Source organism: Paroedura picta, chromosome 2 (assembly GCF_049243985.1).
Source record: "Paroedura picta isolate Pp20150507F chromosome 2, Ppicta_v3.0, whole genome shotgun sequence".
Lineage (NCBI taxonomy): Eukaryota > Metazoa > Chordata > Lepidosauria > Squamata > Gekkonidae > Paroedura > Paroedura picta.
In genome coordinates this window covers 171471609-171486501 of record NC_135370.1, presented here as the reverse complement: position 1 = coordinate 171486501, position 14893 = coordinate 171471609, and the positions used below count along the sequence as shown (strand labels likewise).

The window sequence follows — 14893 nt, the reverse complement described above, 5'->3', positions numbered from 1 at the left end:
TCTGGAGCTTTTGCTGAATGATGTTAGGGCTTCCCCCTTAAGGGAAACATTGCAACCCGGGAATGAGGAAGACTTTGAACTGACACCCTGGCCAATCAGGGCTTTTCTACAGCATTGGAGCCTGGAGGCAGCAATTTAGTTTGGGAAAAGCAGAGAACTGCACCTTTACCCATGCTGATTTTTCAAATATTGAGGGTTATATCCACTCCAGGATATCGTGAGGGAAAGGTAGGGTCGCTCCGGATCAATCATGCTTGTTGCGGATGAAAAATGTAAATCGCTCCAAATCAAAATGGAAATCGCATTCTGGCAGGGATTGAATCGACCTGGGACTGAAATAAAAGCGCCGTGCAGATTCAGCCCTGTTTGGCTTTGGTCTTGGAAGTTCTGTACCTGCATCTCGTCTTTTAAGCCTGAGTTTTACAAATCTGTGGAAACCAACAATGCCTTCTCATGCGAATGGTAAGTCCCAGCAGCCCTGGGAAAACAAACTCTTTAGAGTTAAATTGCTGATCTGTTGCTTCAGAAAATTGCTACCCTACAAAGACGAGACATTTCAGGAATCCAAGAGCTTACAGGAGATTTCTTATTAAACCGTGAAACACCAGAGGAGCAAAATACTTTTGAACTAAATGGGGAAACACATGTGTCAGCTCATGTTTAATCGAAGAGCACCAGGGAGATCAAGCATCTGCAACCTTTTGCATGCGTCAACATCTGGACGCAGCGGTGGTGAGAATGTTCACCTCTGAAATACAGCAGAAGTGGGGGGAGGGAATGGTATCTTGGAAGAGACCAGACGTAGTTGTTCAAGGAAGGGCGGGGAAATACACATATTTGAATCCTGTGCATGCTGTGGAGACAATGTTTAAAATGCACACTGTCTCAGAATGAGAAGATCACACAAACAACTCATGCTGGTATGAGGACCCCCCCCCCCCCACACACACAATAAAGGTAATGTTTGTCCATAATCTCTGTATTCAGGATCGGAACTGGATTTGGGCTTCTCTCATATACACAGGAAAAAATGCTTTATCTGATGATAATTATTTATAATTGGATTATAATTATTTATAATTGGATTTGTAGTATATTTAGTGTACGCTGTCTCGGGGCAGTGTACACTAAATAACAGTTAAAAGCAGCCCTCAAAATCTCTCAATATCTTTAAATTGCCTGCAATCAGGTGAGGCAGCTAGGTTCCAATCATGCTGCATAAGCCAGAGTGGGATTTGCCAGCTCTCGTTTGGGTAATTCCTGGGGATTTGGGTTGGGAAGGCAAGGATTGGGGAGGAACCTCAGAGGGAAGGAACACCGTAGAATGCACCCTCCAAAACAGCTGTCTTGATCAGCTGTAATTCTGGGAGGTCTCCAGGACCCACTGGGAGGTTGGCAACTCATCACACCTGCTGGATTGCTGATAGCAGAGATAACCCACCCAGCTGGAAGGATCTACTGCATTTCCCAAGTCCCTCTTGGCTTTCCCCGGTTCTCCTTTATGAATAAGCCCTTTAAACCCCTGGGCGGTTCTCTTCCAATTCCCTAAGAGGTGCTGCTGGCATCTGGACAGATTGCATTCCTTTGGGCCCCGTGATGGAAAGAACGGGCCGAGGAACAAAATGTCCAACGCTTAGATCCGTACCTAGAAATCTGATATTCCAGAAAGCGTCTTGGGAGCCGGCTTTAAAGATCTGGACCGTAACAGGTTAAACAGGAATACGGCACCACCCATTTTGTCTAAACAGCTTCGGGGATGCCATGACCTTACGGGCACCAAGGAGGTCAAGTAAACAAGAGTGCTGCTTATTAAATTGTTTTTGTTTTAATTAAGAAATGCAGTAGAGATTCTTTGCTTCTTTGGAGTAGAAATCAGCAATTTTTGGTGGGGTGGAAATGGCAGCTCCTCAGAACCTGACGTCTTACAAATATTCGTGATTTCAGGACCCTCCGTGACATTCCCTCCCTCTCTGCCAGCAGCTGCTGTTTCTCTGATTTTATTCTCCCAGCTACTGCAACTTTCTCCGTCCTCTGGGTTAGTTATATTTGTGGCCTTGCCTAATGAGAGACCGTGTGGTGGACATGGTGACTTCATAACACTATAGATAATCGGGCGATGTCATTGCAACCTGGGAGTAGAAAGGGACAGCAATGTAAGAAGCTGCTTTTTTTTATACCCTGCTTTTTAGTAGGCGTCTCAAAGCGCCTTACAATCGCCTTCCCCTCCTTTCCCCACAGTAGACACCTTGACCATTTTCGCACTGGGAATTTCACTGCTCCAGCTCCTCTGCAGGAGCACAAATTGGGGGTGGATGAGGTGCACTGGGCCAAATGCTCCCCCGTGTGGATGCAGGAAAAGGTGGGGCAACCTGCCACAACTAAAACTCCAGCCTGCAGCCCAGCATGAAACCCCCAGTGCGTAAATGGTCCTTGTGAGGAAAAGTAGAAGAAAAATAATTGGTTTTTAGATATCACTTTTCTCTACCAGGAGTCTCAAAGGGGCTTACAATCACCTTCCCCTCCTCTCCCCCCAGTAGACACCTTGTGAGGAAAAGTAGAAGAAAAAGAATTGGTTTTTATATGCCGCTTTTCTCTACCAGGATTGTCAAAGTGGCTTACAATTGCCGTCCCTCCCTCTTCCCATGACAAGACACCCTGTAATGTAAGTGGGGCTGAGAGAGCCCTGATATTCCTGCTTAGACAGAACAGCTCTATCAGTACTGTTATGAGCCCAAGGCCACCCAGAGTGTGAAAAAGTGGATGAGGTTGAGAGAGCTCTAAGAGAACTGTGGACCAAGGTCACCCAGCTGGCTGCAGGTGAAGGAGTGGGGGGTTGCTGTTTAGAGGCTGCTCCTCTTTACCACTATGCGAAGTTCTTGAATGAAAGGTTCAATTTATTATCATTATTATATTTCAATTTATTACCTGCCACTCCCAAATGGCTTGTGGTGGGTTACATCAGTCTGTGTAAAAACTTTAATAAAACCCCATTTAAAACCCAAGGCATAAAATATCACAATCCAAAAATCACAATATAGAAGAGAGGAAATGGCAGAAAAACAGTACAAGCATACCCCTTCTCCCAATACAAAACTCATAGAGGGATTTTTGTGGTAAATATTGCTGAAAGTGTATTGAAATAGATGTTTTCTGAACACAGGTGGAGTTTGTCACAACAAAGGTAAGAGGAGGAGGAGGAGGAGGAGGAGAAGGAGAAGAATCTTATATGCCACTTTTCTCTACCTGAAGGAGGCTCAAAACGGCCTTAACAATTTCCTCCTTTCAAAATCCAGCTCTCCTTCCCTAGGAAACCTCTTGGCCTGCTGCAGGTTCTGAGCAGCGTTCTGTTCCTGCCAGGGTGGGGCTGAAGGGACGTCCTGCAACAATTATTTATCCTTAAACAGAAAAACGCTGGGGGACTGACATCCTGATGTTTGTTTCCTATGCACAGTCATACATTTCTTTTACAGTTCCAACCGGGCCTTGTGTTTTCCTCTTTGGAGCGGCCGGGCAAAACAGGCTGTTTCCCACGTCGGACTTGGCTAGAAAAACAAGGTTGTGCCAGAACGTGCTTTCGGGATTTCAGTGAACAACAAGGGCAGCACGAGTCATACTTTTGCAGATAGCATAGCCAGGTCTCCCTTTGGCAACCGGCGGTGGTGGGAGGATAGCCAGATCCAGGTTGGGATACTCATAGAATCATAGAGTTGGAAGGGGCCATACAGGCCATCTAGTCCAACCCCCTGCTCAACGCAGGATCAGCCCAGAGTATCCTAAAACATCCAAGAAAAGTGTGTATCCAACCTTTGCTTGAAGACTGCCAGTGAGATTTGGAGATGGAGCCGGGGTGGGGGGCAGAGACTTCAGTGGGGTACAAAGCTATACGATTCACCTTCCAAAGCTTCTTTCGTCTCCAAGGGTCTTGGTAATCTGGAGATGGGGAACCCCAGGTCCTACCTGAGCCTAGTCTGCGCACATTGGATAATGCAGTTTCAATGCTCTTCTGCAGCTGGATTTTCCCGTGCAGAACAGGAAAATCTGCTTCCAAAGTGGAGTGAAAGTGCATTATCTAATGGGTGTGGAATGGGACTAGCACTGCTGTTTGAAAACAGTTGTGTGATGTAAAAGCTGCGATAATAGACCGGAATACAGCTCCCGCGGGCTACTCAATAGGTAAATAAATTCCAGAGAGAGAACTGCTTTTTTGTGTGTTTGTACCCTGCTTTTTATTTCCCAAAGGAGTCTCAGAACAGCCTACAATCGCCTTCCCTTCCTCTCCCCAGAACAGGCACCTTGTGAGGTAGGTGGGGCTGAGAGAGCTCTGAGAGAACTGTGACTGGCCCAAGGTCACACAGACGGCTGCATGCTGAAGAGCAGCAGGGAATCAAACCCGGCTCTCCAGTCTACGGTCAAAATAACAAACAGTGTTGCCCCACCTGAAAAAAGCAACACGTCTACTCTGACAACAAGTTTTATGAGCCGGAATCAGCGTCAGCAGATGCACTGGAAGAGTCAGATCACGGCTGAGACACCCCTTGCGGATCAGCCAGCTCGGATCTTCAATCGCCATCCTGGGTAACAATCGGACGTGACTGTGGGTTGGCCTCAGTTCCTGGGTGTTGGACTGGGTCCATGGCCTGCATGGTGAAGAATATAACAAGAGCCCTGCTCTGTAGGGCTTTCCACCTCCAGGTGGGGGTTGGAGATCTTCTGGGTTGGCAACTGATCCGCAGGTGACAGAGCTTAGTTCACTGGGAGAAAATGGCTGCCTTGGAGGGTGGGCTATACCCAGTTGAAGCCCTTCCCCTCCCCAAACCTCCCTATTCTCAAACTCTGCCCCTCCAAATCTCCTGGGATTTTTTAACCTAGAACTGGCAACCTTTTTGTTGCCCCAGCAGGAGTCACCCCCTTCCTTTTCTCTGTTTTTCTCTGATAGGACAGCTATCTTCAAGTGCTTAGAGGGCTGTCACATAGAGGATGGAGCAGAGTTGCTTTCTATTGCGGGTAGGACCAGAACCGATGGATTGAAATTGGTTGAAAATAAATTTCAGCTAAACATCTGAAAGAAGCTCTTGACAGTGACCGCGGTTCCTCAGCGGAACAGGCTTCCTCGGGAGGTGGAGGTTTCTCCTTCCTTGGAAGTATTTAACCAGAGGCTAGATAGTTATCGGACAGAAATGCTGATTTTATGAATTTAGGCAGATTGGGAGTGGGTGGGCAGAAGGGACTGTGTCCATGCTTGGCTCTTGTGGCCCTTTCTTGCATGCCCAGGGAATTGCTGATCACCACTTTGGGGTTAGGAGGCAAATCTCCTCCAGGCCAGACTGGCCAGGGATTCTGTTTTGTTTTTGTTTTTTTTAGGGTGACATCATCTGGGCATGGAATTGGGGTCATGGTGAGTGGGCAGGTCGTTGTGAATTTCCCGCATTCTGCAGAGGGTGGGACTAGAAGATCTTGGAGGTTCCCTCCAGCTCTATGATTCTGTGATTCTATGACCGGACTCCAAGCAGCTTCCGTATCAAAATCTGAGACGGTCCACCTGGATAAATATATCATACATGCGATAAAGAGAGAAAAAGAGAGAAATCCCCCCCCCCTCGCGAGAACTCAACATATTTACCCAGCCACAGGTCCACTGGAGTGCCAACATAAATAATAATAAAAAAACCTTTCAAAGGCATGTGTAAACAATTCTGCTTTCCTGAATTGTTGCTAATAAATCTGCAGGTTTGGTAGACACAAGACACTGCTGTTTGAAACAATCAGCTCTTTGTTAACTCCAACCGCAAACAGAAACACCAAACTGGCAAAGGAGGTCGTACACGAAATTGTGTACGGCATGGCCAGCCCACCAAACAACCTGATTGGTCCTTATCGCAGGCAACTGATTGGTCCAAAAGTTTCCTTAAGCAAGAGTCACTGATTGGTTGATTTACGATTCCTTGCTTGCATGCTAGGCAGCCTTGGCGCCGTTAGGTTCACATACAGAACCGTCGCCGCGTTAGAAATCTTCCTCGGATGTTCTTGGCTCTCGTATAAAAACGATATGGAAATAAGCCAAGAGGTGAGCAGAGGGGACGCGTCATCGTGACCAAAATGCCTGCCGCGTGGCCTTAGCACAGGAAGGGGAACGTGGCGGCCTAAATGCCAGGCAAAGGGTAGCGTTCGCTTATGGAAGTATCAGTGGGGCTGGCAAATGAACTGAGGAGGAGATACACAAGTTCTATATCAGGGGTAGTCAAACTGCGGCCCTCCAGATGTCCACGATCTACAATTCCCAGAAGCCCCTGCCAGCGAATGCTGGCAGGGGCTTCTGGGAATTGTAGTCCATGGAGATCTGGAGGGCTGCAGTTTGACTACTCCTGTATATGGCCGGTAGGCAGGGTTGGGAAATACCTGGAAGCTTTCGGGGTGGAGCCGGGAGTGGGTGGGATGTAGGAAGAAGAGGGACCTCAGTGGAGTATAATGCTATGGAGTCTGCCCTCCAGAGCACCAATTTTCTCCAGGGGAACTGATCTTGGTCATCTGGAGATGAGCTATAATTCCAGGGGATTCCCAGGTCCCAGTAGGGAACTGGCATCAATACTGACAGGCCTTCCTGGGACAGGGAATATGCCTTCCCTCAGCCCCAGTTTCCTGCCCTGAGGAACTGAAAAGCAGAAGGAAAAAATGGCCCCACAAAGTGATGTTCTAGGAATAGGTTGACCAGGTCAACAGTGGGAGAGGTCCTGTTGCCACCTCTGGTGAGAATCTTAGAATCATAGAGTTGGAGGGGATCTCCTGGGTCATCTAGTCCAACCCCTTGCACTATGCAGGACACTCCCAACCCTATCGCTCATCTGGTTAAGCGAGGGTTTCTCAACCAGGGTTTAGTGAAACCCTGGAAGGGTTTCCCGAATGAATGGGAGTTAATTTATATATGAGTAAATATATAAGTGGTTTAATATTTATCAGGTGATAGGACCATATATGGTCATGCTGACCCGCTCCCTCCTTCCCAAATGGCCAATGATGGGCCTTGAGGGGTGGGGCCCAGGTGGGCGTGTCCACAGCTCTGCTTCCCAACCATATTCTAAATGATAATGCCACTTTCGGTGTTTCTCAAAGCCTGAAGAATGTCTCAGGGGGTTCTAAGTGGTAAAAAAGTAGAGTAGGGCTGGGCTATGCAATCAGAATTACATCCTGGCATCATGTGAAACCATATGGCATCCAGACCCAACCCCCAAACCCCCCGGGGGTTGCCTTTGGCTGGGAGTGGCCCTTGCCTGGGAGGCAGCCTAGAGTGTCACCCGGAAGTGACATCACATCTCCTCCATACTCCCCAGGTTCCACATCTAAATTCTCCCGACATTTGTTGAGGCAGTGTTGTTATTGGGAACAGGCTCGGAGCAAAACAAACCTCAGTGTGCTGCCAGAATCTCAGGGATGACTTGGCTTGTGCCCATGCAGATCTGGACAGCCATGAAGGGCTGTTGTCATCCTTGTTCCTTCCTCCCACACCAAAGGCAGCACGAGTGCAACCGGAGTCTCAGTGGCTTGAAGAATTGGTTTTTATACCCTGCTTATCATTGCCCAAAGGAGGCTCAAAGTGGCTTACAGTCGCCTTCCCTTTCCTCTCCCCGCAACAGACACCCTGTGAGGGAGGTGGAGCTGAGAGAGCTCTGAGAGAACTGTGACTGGCCCTTCCCTTCATCTCCCCACAACAGACACCCTGTGAGGTGGGTGGGGCTGAGAGAGCTCTGAGAGAACTGTGACTGGCCCTTCCCTTCCTCTCACCACAACAGACACCCTGTGGGGGAGTTGAGGCTGAGAGAGTTCTGACAGAACTGCTCTGTGGGAACAGCACTATGAGGGCTGTGATGTGATGAGCCCAAGATCACCCAGCTGACTGCACGTGGTGGTGTGGGGAACCAAACCCGTCTCTCCAGATTAGAAGTTGCCGCTCTATATCAGATTAGAAGTTGCCGCTCTAAGGTTGCCTTGGTGCCAAGCCAAAGGGTCCACCATGCTACTGGTATCACGGATGTCTGGGAGAGAGGGTGCCTACCTCTGCCTTATTTTTATGCAGGAGTACCAGAAGCACGAGGGAAGCCTAGCATACATCCAGCCATGTGCCCACGTCCCTTCCGGCATGACCTGTAAATGATGTTGTCATACCAATGGTGTCATGAGCAACACTCTGGTATTTGGGGGGAAACTCTATGGTAAATTAGGCTTCTACCATAGGGCCTTTTCGCACAGGGATCTTTGTTGCAAATTGTTTGCGGAATGAAAAATCGCCATTTAAAATAGTGGAATTCGTCGTTATGCATACCTGCCTTTGTAGTGGAATCAGTTGCGTTTTTTAGCGTTTCCCACAGGCTTCCGGTCTCGGCAGAAATCGCTAGAAAGGAAGCGCTATTGCCAAGCTCGTCCCGCCCCTGGCCATCAAGCAGCCAATGGGCAGCCGTTAGCATGCTCCCAAACAGCCCCTTTCCCTTTAAGAAAGGTTTAAAAAAAAAAAAAACGACCCATAGCAACGAATCTAGGTAGATTCGTTGCTACGGAGAAACCCATCCAGCTGCCTAATGTGAGCTGTCGTTTGATTGTATGATCGTTTGCACGCTGCCTCGAGTGATAAAAAAAAAATCCCCCCCCCTCTCACGGGCCCGATTTTCGGCTGAATTTATTTGTAAAACATAAAGGGACTTTATTTCAGCAAACGGGCTTTTCAGTGGTTTGTGCTTAGTGACTAAAGGTGAAGGACTGAAGCCAGGGAAGCCTCTAAACAGAAAGAGGCTCGCCGGTGCGTTTATCCCCGCTCGCTCGGAGAAAAAAAAATGGTGATCGCTTCGCCGGAAGTTTGGAGGAGAGAGCCAGGGGGAGGGACTTTGAAGAACCAGCAACAATGGTAACGCACAGGTCTTTAGCGCTACTGTTGCAGATTGGTTGCAGGAGTGTATCGCTATCCGGAGGGTGAATCCACTTTTCTGGATTCCCCTGAAAGCGCCACAACGAAGCGCTTTTTGCTGATTGGTTTCAGGATTGTTGCAGATTGTCTACGACGTCGTGGGTTATGGCAAATTAGTAGCGTTTCCAAATAGCAACCATTGTGCTACTTTGAAGCCGTGCGAAATGGCCCATAGAGTTTTTGCTCAAATACCGGACTGTCACCCAGATGTCGCCCAAGTGATATCAGAAGGCCTCCCTCTTTTTTGAGGTAAGTCCCCTGAGCTGGCCAGTTGACCAGCAGCAAAGTAATGGGGCCTGGTGGCTGGGGGCCCCTCCCTCTACTGGAGAGTCTGGCAGCCCTACTCCCCATCTGTTGAAAGGCATTCTTAAGTCTTCTCCTTGGGCTTTCAGCTGCCTTTCTCTCTGTTGGCTCAGATCCACCCTCCACCCTCAAAAAGGTGACTACAGTTCCAGGTGGCCCAGAGAATTGCAGGGTTGCGTTGGCCAATCCCATAAATCCAGAGGCTGAACATCAAGAGAACACCCTCTTAATGATATTGTGGGTGCCAAATCAGGGCACTGAGTGCAGGCAGGGAGATGTTCTCAGTGGTTGCCCCACAACGGTGCAACTCCTTTCCCTTGGAGGCTTGCCAAAGCCCTCTGCCTGGGCATTCTTCCAAGGTATTGTACATGGTGTTGGTCTGAAGTAGCACAATAAAAGTCTGAGGAAGAGTGCTTGCACTCCAAAGCTCACGCCCTGAATAAATCTTTGTTGGTCTTAAAGGTGCTACTGGACTCTGATCAAAATCACAAGATGTCATAGTCCCACTGTATACGGCACTGGTCAGACCACACCTGGAGTACTGTGTGCAGTTCTGGAGGCCTCACTTCAAGAAGGACGTAGATAAAATTGAAAGGGTACAGAGGAGAGCGACGAGGATGATCTGGGGCCTGGGGACCAGGCCCTATGAAGATAGGTTGAGGGACTTGGGAATGTTCAGCCTGGAGAAAAGGAGGTTGAGAGGGGACATGATAGCCCTCTTTAAGTATTTGAAAGGTTGTCACTTGGAGGAGGGCAGGATGCTGTTCCCGTTGGCTGCAGAGGAGAGGACACGAAGTAATGGGTTTAAACTACAAGTACAATAATATAGGCTAGATATCAGGAAAAAGTTTTTCACACTCAGAGTAGTTCAGCAGTGGAATAGGCTGCCTAAGGAGGTGGTGAGCTCCCCCTCACTGGAAGTCTTCAAGCAAAGGCTGGATACACACTTTTCTTGGATGCTTTAGGATGCTTAGGGCTAATCCTGCATTGAGCAGGGGGTTGGACTAGATGGCCTGTATGGCCCCTTCCAACTCTTATGATTCTATGATTCTATGATTTTATTGTACATGGTATCTAGTTTGCGGTAATCTGTAGGGTAAGCACTTTGTGGTTCCACAAGAAGCAAGAAAAGCCCCGCAGGATCAGCACTTATCCAGCCCCTGGTCTTGGCTTCCCTTGTGGCCAACTAGGGGAAAGCCCCCATGAAGATGATGAGCCTCTCCCAATGGCTGCCCCCCTGTTTGCCCCTCCCCAGTGAAAGCAGCTGGCACTCAGACTTCCTGCCTGAGAACATGGATGCTTCACTGAGCCTTCAAGGCTATGTTGATAGATCTATCCCCCATGAATTTATCTAATCCCCTTTTAAAGATATCAGTGGCCCTCACTATATCCTAGGATTTCTAGCCAACCTACTCTTGGCCACCAGAGGGCAATGGGGATAGTGGTAGGGTTGGCAGACCCAGGATGGAAAACTCCTGAGATTTAGGGATGGAGCCTGAAAACGGACCACACTGGACTACAATGCCATAAATTCCAACCTCCACCAAAGCCACCAATTTCTCCAGCGAAACTATTCTCTGTAGTCTGGAGATGAGCTGTAATTCCATGGGATCCCCAGGCCCCACCTGCAGGTTGGCATCCCTGCCATATCCTGTGGCAGCAGATCCATAAATTGATTATGCTTTAGGTGAAAAATTACTTTCTCTGGTCTCTTCAGCATCTACCATGCACCTTTTTCATTGGTAGACAAACAGATGACCACTGAGCAGCAGGGAAAGCCAGCCAAAGCACCGAGGGCAGGCTTCTAAGCCCACCGGGATAAGAGTAACTCATCTCGGATGGAACGGCTGAAAACCACCGATGAGTTCTTCAATACGCTTCCTCAGCACTCAAGATCCAAAATGAAGCAATAAAAACAGATTTCAAAGTAAGAGCAAATTATGCAGTGTGCTCTTTGAGTAGACCTGGTCCCCCACAAGTTACTACATCAGATCATTTTGCTGGCAAAAACTGAATCTAGGGATGACAAGCCTACAGGTGCTGTCTGGAGTTCCCTTGGAATGATAGAATCATAGAGATGGACGGGACCTTTCAATCTTCCTAAGTTCGCAGAATCAGTATTTCTGTCAGATGTCTATCCAGCCTCTGCCTAAAAACTTCCAAGGAAGGAGAATCCACCACCTCTTGAGGAAGCCTGTTCCACTGAGGAACCACTCTAAGTGTAAGGAGCTTTTCCAGGATGTTTAGCTGAAAATCCTTTTGAATTCATTCCATCCCACTGATTCTGGTCCAACCCTCTGGTGCTACAGAAAACAACTCTGCTCCATCTTCTCTATGAGAGCCCTCCAAGTACTTGAAGATGGCTATCGTATCACCTCTTGGTCATCTTCTCTCCAGGCTAAACAGACCAAGCTCTCTCCACCTTTCCTCATACATCTTGGTCTCCAAACCCCTCACCGTTTTCATTGCCCTCCTCTGGATGCACTCCAGTTTGTCTACATCCTTCTTCAGTTCTGGTGCCCAAAACTGAACACCTCCAAGTGAGGTCTTACCAGGGGTACCATCAACTCACATGATCTGGACTCTATACTTCTTTTGATTACAGCTCATTTCCAGACTTTGGAGACCAGTTCCACTGGAGAAAATGGCTGCTTTTGGAAATGTGCCCCAAACTTGGATGTGGTAGGCCTATCCCTCAGGTTGCCAGCTCTGGGTTAGGAAGCCTGAAATGGGCAGGATTTGGGACAGGGAGGGACCTCAGTGGAGCATAATGTTATGGCGTCCACCCTCCAAAGTGACCATTTTCTCCAGGGGAACTGATCTCTGTCGCTTGGAGATGAGTTGTAATTCCAGGGGGATCCCCAGGTCCCAGCTGGGGACTGGCATCCCTCCCTTCACCGCTCCCCCACAGGTGGCTGGTGGGGACCTGACAAGCCTAGTTGAATCTCATTGCAAGCCTCCAGCAGCAGCCAGCCTCATGGATGCCAGAAGAGACCCGAAGTCATTTCACCTTGAATAGAACCATTAGTTAAAGCAATTAAAGCCAAAGGGTGAGTTAATGGGGCAGCGGCAAACATCCTGAGAAACATCTGGGACGATAAAAGTCTGCCGTTCCACTTGATGAATAATTGATCCGCTTTTCTTTGAAGCTAGGTTGGCTCACAAATGGAGATTGGTGTGACAGGAGTGACAGAACAGGGCCTGTATCTCCCCACCCCCCTTCTTTCTTCCATCATAACATTCTAGGGTTGTCAGGTCCCCTCCTCCAGCCACCAGCAGGGAATGAAGGGGGTGGGAAGAGTTGCCAGATGCAGGTGGGCAAATTCCTGGAGATTTGGGGATGCAGCCTGGGAAGGGTCTCAGCAGGGCACGATGCCACAGAATCTACCCTCCAAGACAGCCGTTCTCAACCTTCTTACCATCGAGAAACCCTTGAAACATTCTTCAGGCTTAAAGAAACCCCAGAAGTTGTGTGATCATCCAGAATATGGGTGGGAAGCAGAGCTGTGGACATGCCCACCTGGGGCCCCTCCCCTTTCCACCACCTCCAGGCCCATCGTTGGCCATTTTGGGAGGGAGAGGTGGGTCTACATGACCATATGTGGTCATATCACCTGACAGATATTTAACACATTTAAAAGAATATATACAAAATTAATTAACTTCTACCCATTTGGGAAACCCTTCCAGGAACGTCAAGAAACCCCATGGTTTCACGAAACCCTTGATGAGAAGCTTGTTCCAAGGCAATCATATCTACTTCTGGATATCGCAGGGGAAAGGTAGGGTCACTCTGAATTAACTTTGATTTTGGGTGCTTTAAATTTTCCCTCTGCAATGTGCATGATTGATCCGGAGTGACCCTACCTTCCCCCCGCGATATCCAGGATATAACCCTTGATGTTTCAAAAATCGGCATCAGTAAATGTGCAGATCTCTGCTTTTTGCAAATTAACTTCTTGCCTCCTGCCTCCAACACTGTAGCAAGCAGTCTTCCCTGATTGGCCAGGGCGTCAGTTCAAAGACTTCCTGGTTCCCGGTTGCAAGGCTTGTCTTAAAGTGACTGCGCTCCTGAAGCTCTAACTTCTCTCAGCAGAGATTTGTCTCTTGGATTTATTCCCCAACTTCTGCTGTCTTCAATTCTCTCCCCCACCCCTCAAAAACAGAAAGAAAGAGACTCCTGCTGTGCTTGACTCCCCTCACCACTATGAGCTTTCCCAATCAAGTGCATGACACTTTTTGCTTCAATTGGGAGTGGGGGGGGGGATAGAGACCAGAGTTCAAATCAATCTGAATTCAGCAGGATCCACAATGAAAAATACAAAATAAGTGCAGAATCAGCCCCGGTTCTCCAGATTAGAACTCACAATTCTTAACCACTGTACCGTGCTAGCCTGGCCTATCACTGCCATTCTTCAGTGGTCACCTTCAAGTGCCTACAAATTACATCATGGAGGAAGGAATGGATGCATCTCATCTCTAACACAGTGGTGATAAAAAGAGCCATCAAGTCACAACTAACTTCTGGCAACCCTGCAGGGTTTTCAAGGCTTTAGGTGCTCAAAGGAGGCTTGCCATTGCCTGCTTCTGTGTGGCAGCAAGACATCCTTGGGGCTCTCCCCACAACAGACACCCTGTGAAGCAGGAGGGCCTGAGAGAGCTCTGACAGGACTGCTCGGTGAGAACAGCACCATGAGGGCTGTGACTAGCTCAAGGTCACCCAGCTGGCTGTAGGGGGAGGAGGAGTGGAATGAAGGAGGAGGAGCCAATGAAGAGATCAGGGCCCTGTCCAAACTCCCAAAATTCCGCAGGGCCTGCAAAAGGGAGCTCCTCCACCAGGCATTTGCCTGAGACGGACAACAGGTCCCCCCTCAGACATCCCCTCCTTGGCCTGAACCAGTCTGTCCTCTCTAAATTCCTTAGCTAAGTTCCTGTTATATTGTTGTTTAAGATCACTGAAATTGTGTTATTTAGATGATTATTGTTGTTGTATTGGTTTATGTTATTTATTTATAATTGGATTTATATACCGCCGTTCGCCAAAAGGTCTCACGGCGGTTCACAGTAAAATATAAAATCAAAGTAAAATCCCATAAAATCCTGTAAATACCCCATTATTACAATAAAAAGATGGCATTCTATTCTATAACTTTCCCCACTTTCCCCGCTTGTTCAGAGAGAGGTCAGACGTTAATTCTGTAAGAGAGAGAGAGGAGAGAAAGACTGGCCAATGGATGTATTAATTCGTCCCATGTATCTCCCCATGTTGTGCGTAAACCGCCCTGAGCCATACGGAAGAGCAGTATAGAAATCAACTAAATAAACCGTGCCTCGTCAGATTAGAAGCTGCAGCAAGGTAGAATGCTAAAGCGGGCCCATTTTTTCCCCAGGGGGACTGATCTTGGTCATCTGGAAATCAATTGTCATTGCGGGAGGTCGCCCAGTGCTGCCTGGAGGTTGGGACCCCTAGTTGCAAGAACAGTGACATTGGTGCTGTTTCCGTTGGCTGCAGAGGAGAGGACATGCAGTAATGGGTTTAAACTACAAGTACAACGATATGGGCTAGATATCAGGGGGGGAAATTTCACAGTCAGAGTAGTTCAGCAGTGGAATAGGCTGCCTAAGGAGGTGGTGAGCTCC

At 48.3% G+C, this 14893-nt stretch overlaps 1 long non-coding RNA gene across 3 annotated transcripts in view; it reads right to left on the bottom strand.

The window, feature by feature from the left end:
* Window positions 1–14893, bottom strand: part of LOC143830803 (uncharacterized) — a 62092-nt gene that overhangs the window by 6919 nt on the left and 40280 nt on the right. Inside the window, exon 4 of one of the 3 annotated variants that reach the window (XR_013228600.1) lies at window positions 1829–2129. The exons of 1 other annotated variant lie outside the window; for it this stretch is intronic. This is a non-coding gene — a long non-coding RNA (uncharacterized LOC143830803). Of the gene's footprint in view, window positions 1–1828; window positions 2130–3849; window positions 4638–14893 lie in introns of those variants that run through there. One more of the 3 variants, XR_013228601.1, reaches the window with a different exon arrangement.